Below are 7,224 nucleotides of genomic sequence, written 5' to 3'. Positions count from 1 at the left end.
CTGTGGGAGAAGAGTTGCTGTGCCTTCTCTAGGGTTGTATTATCTGTCACCCAATGTGGTAACTCATTACTGTGCTCTCTCCCAGTTCGGGCGCAATGATGCCCACCATTGGGATGAAAAGAGTACCAGTGAGGAAGGAGAAGAGATGTTGAAAAAGGGGGCTAAGAAGACTCGGTGATAGAAGCTCTGGGATGTTCTACTGAGGAGTGGAGTGGAAAAGTGACACAAGTGGTTACTGCACTGGAGAACACCAATGTGTGACCTCACCAGATATATTATTCATTGCATTCCCCCCTCAATACTCTCCTTTCTTCTGAATAAAGCAGCCCATCTTTTTAAAAAAAGATGAATATCCAACATGTGGCCTGGATGGCAGTTGTCATCTTTTCTTGATGACAACCCTCTATCTGTTCTAATTAGTGTAAAAATGGGCACATGCCACAGGCTATATTGATAACAGTACTTTATCTCCTACCTGGTCCAGGTAGGAGACCAGGTAACCCTGGTCTAGTCGAGGGCTGTTGGGGTTAGCTACAATCAAAATCCATTCCTCCGTGGAGATATTTCTTCAAGTGAAGTTGGAAAAGAAGAGCTCATTCTTTCCTAAAAGCTAAACAGAGGAGTTGTAAGCCAGCAGTTACTAGCAGGTTAATAGCCTAGTGTATTTCTCAACATTAAAGCAATTGATATTCAGGCTGGAAAATTCTTAGTCATCAAGGCTGCAGTGCAGGCTGTTTAGCATCCCTGACCTCAATTCACTAGACACTAATAGCAGCCTTCTACTCCAATATTACAACCAGAACATCTCCACACTATTAAATGCTCTTGGGAAGCAGAATTGCCCACAGTTGAGAACAACAGAATTAATGTCTAGTAAAAGCACAAACAGGAAATAGAGTCATTCCATTAGAGAGACATAAGAAAAAAGATTTTTAAAAATCAGACTTATTATGAATCAGTTTTAATTTTAACCAGATATCCATTTTCCTGTTTGGTTATAATGTGTTGTTGTATGTTGTTGAGTCAAAATCAATGCTTAGCTGATCCTCCACTGGGTTTTCAGAGGCTGTAAATCACAGGAGAGGAGGTTACTCATCCTTCTCCCTGAAGCAGTTGGTGCATTTGAACCTGTGCCTCTGGGGTTACAGCAGCAGCTTCTATAAATTGATCAATTACGTCTTTCCTAAAATAATTTGGCATGGATTTTTTTGCTGGTTTTTGGTTTGTTGGTCTAAAGAAATGGTAAACATTTTGAAACAATTTTATAAAGTTCATGATCAAGGGAACTTCAGGTTTTGTGTTTGTTAACAACAAAACCCTTAAAGAAAAAAAAAAAAAAGGAAAAGGAAAACCTACATGTCATAGAAAAAGACAGGTATAGAAACTGGGCCAAAAAGTAGTGTGTGTGAGTGAAGCATTATTGGAGCTTTCTCTTACCTTCTCTTTTGAAAAGAAAGGAAGAAAAATATTGACCAAATTTAATCAAAGAAGCTTAATCAAGAAATAAATTGAATGTAGTGGGATGTCTGAAACTGGGATGTCACTGGCTCCTGGATGCTACTACTTTTAATGGAGCAACAAATGCTGCTGTCACGTTCTGACAGTGACCTTTTCAGAGCCCACCCACCTGGGCAAAAGCCAGGCATCTTAGAGGTCAGTGGGTTCAACCAGTGGGACCCCAGAGCCTCTGTATTTTCAACAAGGAGAGCTTCCAGTGACCTGACCAAAGTTCGGCTCCATCTCTACTTTTAGTTCTGATAGTGCTGCCACGTGTTGTATTCTAGCCCTGAAACTGACAGGTAATGGACTACCAGCTTGACACTCGGCGAAGGAGCCAACACTAAAGTTGAGGGCCTCTTGATCATGAATTCCATAAACTCCCTTTGCAGTCACTCAACGTGGAAGGCTAGAAATGCACACTGGGCGGCTTTCATGATGATAAGCAGCTGTCATGAAAACCTACCCACCAACTTCTCAAGATGACATTCACTTAGTGAGAGAATTATGTGACTAGGAAGAAAATGAAAACCACTTTCCAATAATGCATGGCCTTGCTGCCAACATTAAAGCTACAGAGGTCTACTGAGGCTCTGTTCAAGATCAAGGTCCAAGGAAGAAGCTAAATGTTTGAACTCAAAGACTAAGGACTAGAATTTACAAAAGCATGCCAGAACAGCTGCCCATAGGACCACGTTCCTGGATGCCTTCTCCACATGTGGATTTCAGGGTGCAGCAAGGTGATAAGTAATTACTAGAGAACCTTTCCATTTCACCTCTGCATGAGGCACAAATTCAGCAACAGATTATATCTTCCCTGATCTTCTTTATAAAATCTATTCACATCTTACTAAGACACTATTTCCTGAAAATAAGCTGTACTTTACCCAAAAAATGTATACATGTACACATTCCAAACAGGCTAGCTCACTTTCATCAGATATAGTTGATTAAATGATATCTTTACAGAATTGCTTCTAATTCTACCTTACTAACATCATAATGGCTGGAATTTATGACACACAGAGAATAGACACTGAGGAGGATAGTCACTGACAGACATTATTAGTCATCGCAATGTTATTTGGGAAACTGTGTGTGTTTGTGGGGGGATCCTATTTCCAAATAAGAATATTTGTGAAGATCCAGGTGAAAATACTTTTTGAAGACTATAGCCTTTAATGTGGAATACATCTCAATTATCAAGGGGGGAAAACTCTCACCACTGAACCAAAAGGTAGGCAATGTTGTGACAGATGGAGACTAGACTTAAGTTATCAGTTTCAAGATTTCAAAAACAGGCAGTTTGAATCCACCAGCAACTCCATTGGTAAAGATGAGGATTTACAGCCTCTGAAAATGTGCTGGAGAGTCAACTATGAGTCAGTTATAATTCAATAGCATTCTATAGCAATGACTGATTGAGTGAAGTCTCACTTTGTAACATTTTGGTACATTTATTCTGAACCGTTTAGAAAAATAAAATAGGGTGGCACCACTTCGTAGTGATGCTATCAATTCTTTTTAGTGAATTATTGCTGTTAAAATATTAAATTTCTTCCTGAAAGTTGCTAATATGTTATCATATTGCTTTGTGAGATAAATATAAAATTAAAACATGTAAGTAAAAACCAAGTCTCTCCTTGGAGGCTAGGATTTTGAAGCTCCACCTTACTTACTTTGGGCACATGGCCAGGAGTGACTGGCCCTTGGAGAACAACATCATGCTCAGAAGGGTGGACGGACAGTTCAGGAGAGGAAGATCCCGGATGAGATGGATTGATACATTAACTGGGCCAATGGGAGTTGATGTGTCAGAGTTAGTGAGAGTGGCTCAGGACAGGGAAGGGTTCAGAGCTGCTGCACATAGGATTGCTATACATGGCAGGCAACTAAATGGCCCATAACAACAATAACATACTATGACAGGTTTGGAAGCAGGAGTGGCATCCACTTCCTAAATAACCTGCCTCTGGAAACTCTATGAACTTTGATAAATGGGGATAGTTGTAAAGGGGCTTCAGGCCTTTTTTTCATAGGGTCGCTATGAGTCGTGATCAACTAGAAGGTGATCAACAAGTACAAACCACTTGTGAGAGAATACACTTAAGTTGAAATTGTGTATAAAAATGGAGTAATTAAAGTGATAAACTTCCTCCTATGTCTTGAGGTTAAAAAAATAGGTGTTTTGAATATCACACTCACTCAAATGAAAAAAAGGGAACATTAAAAATATGACTAATATTTTAATACATTTAAAATGTTTACATTCACCTAATAAATTCCTATTCACAGGATCCTCAGTTCAGAATTTCACACAGTTTAACCAGCTTTTTCAGATATCTGCCAGGAGTGTTCTCAGGTGCCACGAGTTTCTCCTGCTTTTAACAGGTACAGCTCACATCACTGAGAAAGTGAGAAAGTGCAATTGTCAAGCAAAAACAGGGAACTCTGATGAGCCTGTCAATCCTGCCCAGTGACGGTAGTTGCCATTCACCACTGCAACTGCACAGCACTGGCTGAAGCAATGAACCCATCCATGCATTTGCCAGTCATGTGCCAGAGAACCATTTGGCATACTTAGGTGGTAGATGAAAATAAAGCATAAATGGCCTAATGGTCTTGTTACAATTTAAAAAACTATTGTTGAACAGAAAAGAGCCTAGCAAAACAGGAAATAAATTTTTAATTTTGGTTCAAGCTTGGAAACATATTTTCAGTTCTGTTTTCTGCCAGTGAAAATTCATTTTCCATTTTGGCTCCATTCTGGTATAGAGTCCTGACAGAGGTTCAGCACTTTGTTGCTAACTATCAAATGCTATGCACAATAAAATGCAGCTATTTTCTCCTATAAAGATTATAGCCTTGGCAATCCTACGGAAAATTTGGACTTTGTTCTATAGGGTAATTAGGAGCTGGACTCAACTTCATGCATTGGGATTTTTATTTGTTGTAAATTTGTTTAGCTAAAGGAGATGTATTATCTCAGGCTGCTTTTAATTGCCAATTACACTTCTTGTTACTTATAAATTGTCCTTGTCATTGTTATGTGCCATCAAGTCGCCTACAACTCATCGCAACCTTAAGAACAATAGTTCTGAACCTTGCCCTATCTTGAGTCAATCTCACTGTCTCTGACACACTTGCTTCCATTGCCACAAGCATTGTACCAATACATCTCATCTAGAATTTCTCCTGCATTGGCCCTTCACTCTTACATTTCTCCAAGGACTCATCTCTCTTGGAGACATGCCTAAAATATGTGAGATGGAACTTCACACTGCTTGCCTCTAAACAGCAACCTGGTTTCAAGACAAACCTGTTCTTTTGGCAGTCGATACTCTTTTTAGCAACACAACTGAAAGGCATCAATTCTTCGTCTGCCATTCTTAGTTATTGTCCAGCTCTCAGACACATAGCAATTATTTAAGAAGACCATGACTTGGGTTAGGAACACCTTGGTCTCTAGACTGACACTGTTGCTCCTTAGCACACTGGAGAGGTTCTGGACAGCAGATTTTCCCAGGGCAACTCGTCTTTTGATTTCCTGATTGCTGGTGCCAAGAGTGTTGATTGTGGATCTGAAAGTAAGCTGAAATTGTTAGCAACCTCAGTCTTTTCTCCATCTATCATGATGCTGCCAATTGAGCCAGTGGTCAGAATATTTATTTTCTTGGTGTTGAGCTTCAATTAATACTGAAAACTGCAGTCCTTGACCTTCTGTAGCAAGTGCTTCAAGTCCTTCCTCTTTCCATATACTTCTATATCAATATAGTTATGATATATATTTTAGGGATGAAGTTGAAAGATACAACCTACTAGAATGAGACTTAACCCTATATGGTTCACATTTTAAATCCTATAAATTGTGTCTGTATTATTATGTTGGCTGCTCAACTGGCAGGAGCCTGGGTGACATAGCGTATAGAGAGCTAAACTGCTAACCCAAACATTACCCTTCCCTGATGGATGGAAGCTACCAGCCACTCCACGGGACACAAATGGGCATGATTTACAGGATCTGAAACCTGATGGAGGCTCATTATGGGTCAGAAGGGATTTGAAAGCAGTGAGTTTGAAGTCTCTAAACCACACTGGGAGTTGCAAAGTAATCTACAGATTTCAGTCTAATAATCATCACGCTGTTAAAATTACCATTTATTTTATTACAAGTTTGAAAAATTACAATTTTATAATTAAAAGATGATTTTTGTTTGAGGAAAGGTAGAGTTAGAAAAATTAGACCAATAATAATGGAAAATATTGGAAAGGAAAATATCACTAATACTAAACACTAAGACTTGATAGCCTCTCTTATGAGTTTGGTATTTTTTAATAGTTTTAACATTATATATTTTTTCTCAATTCCTTTACAAAAGAGTATGGTTTTAATAGTGACATATGATAAAACCTTACATGATGAAAACAAATGATGAATCTCACTTGTGAATGTAAGGAAACATTTTGAAAATTAACAATGCAGCAAATGAGTAATACATTATGATCTAATAGTGTTTATTCTGGTAATGCAAGAGTGACTCATATATCTAGCTACTTAATCTATTATATCAGCAATTTAAAAACACCCGACGTGTGTGTGTGTGTATACCTATAAAGGCAATAATGAATATTGATGATTTCTTTAATAAAATTTAGCAAACATTCCTAAAAGGAAATTTATAACTAGATTCATGAGTCATTTAATGCTGTTGAATTGATTCTCACACATAACAATCTTCCATCATGTTTCCAAAATGGTAAATGTTAATGGGAGGTGACTGCCCATGATAACTAGATTGTTGTTGTCATTGTTATTAGATGCTGTCAAATAGAGGAACTTTGAACAACAAAATCAATCTTTTCCTATCCTGTACCATACTCATAATCTTCCCTGCTCAAGCTCATTGTTGCAGTCACTGTATCAATTCTTCTTGTTAATAAAGAGAGTTGAGTATAATAAATCCATATAAGTAAAATGAAGCTATTTATAACAATTTTAAGTAATTTTTACACGTCAAAATGCCAAAATAATTTCTTCTGAATTCAGTTTTCCAAAACAACAGTAACTATTTTTATTATTAGTGTACACTATTGCTTTTAATTCTAGAAAATTAACTATAAGATTAAAAATAAATAACAAGTGTTAATATTTCAAAATGGAAAAAAAATAAATGCTTAGTAATGTATAAATGGGAGGAGAAGAAACTGTAAAGCTTTCAGGCACTGCAATGGCACTACAATCAAATTAATATGGAATGTTCAAAGTATTAGACAAACAATCAATGCAAGAGAAAAGATTCTAGACAATAGTACTCAATCTTTATAAAAATTTTATATTTAACAAAATGATGGGGAGATGATTAATTGGATAAAGACTACTCCAACCAATGGACAATTGCAGCTAGTTATCCATTTGGAAGAAATTACACTTTGTTTTCATTTTCTATCACAAACAAAAATTAACTCCAGATGCTTTAAAAACTTACATGTAATGACAATGAACACAAAACTTACCAAAACCTCTGGGAAACAGCTAAAATAGTCATCAGAGGTCAATATGTAACAATAAGCAAACACAATAAAAGACAGGGAAAAAATTACCATTGACTCTCTAACTCCACATCTCAACAAACTGAAAAAGAATAACAAGTAAACCAGACACCCTCCAGAAAAAGTGAAATTATGAACACAAGAACAGAAATTAATGAAATAGAAAAACAATTGAAA

The sequence above is a fragment of the Elephantulus edwardii genome, unplaced genomic scaffold (assembly GCF_000299155.1).
Source record: "Elephantulus edwardii isolate Elephantulus edwardi_28Jun2011 unplaced genomic scaffold, EleEdw1.0 scaffold00020, whole genome shotgun sequence".
In the NCBI taxonomy this organism is placed as follows: domain Eukaryota; kingdom Metazoa; phylum Chordata; class Mammalia; order Macroscelidea; family Macroscelididae; genus Elephantulus; species Elephantulus edwardii.
This window is presented reverse-complemented; position numbering follows the sequence as displayed.